Source organism: Corvus brachyrhynchos, unplaced genomic scaffold, assembly GCF_000691975.1.
Source record: "Corvus brachyrhynchos isolate BGI_N302 unplaced genomic scaffold, ASM69197v1 scaffold80, whole genome shotgun sequence".
Taxonomy (NCBI): Eukaryota; Metazoa; Chordata; class Aves; order Passeriformes; family Corvidae; genus Corvus; species Corvus brachyrhynchos.
The window spans coordinates 4950967-4951338 of NW_008236769.1; positions in this window are offsets into that span (position 1 = coordinate 4950967).

Consider the following 372-nt stretch of genomic DNA (forward strand, 5'->3'; position numbering starts at 1 on the left):
CGCTGTGCTCCACCCATTTACAAGAGTACTGTTTTCAACGACATATATCTATTCAATGCTAGTGAAGCTGCCCTGGACTTGCCTAAGTACAGTTCAAAAGTAACTTTGGCTATCATTAGGATTAATTTTATCCTTTGAAACAGCTACTGTAATTTACTATTGATGAGTAAGTCAGAGGTGGCCAAATAATTAGGTGCTTGCTAACAGAATTAATTGAAGGACTGAAAACAGGATCAAAGGAGAAAGTAGCAGAGGCACAATCAATGCCTATCTCTCAACAGCTCTCTTTCCACACTCTCATATCCCATGTATTTTAGGCTATGTCTTTTAGGTTTCTTCATGAATACAAGACACAGCTGCTGCAGGATTTCA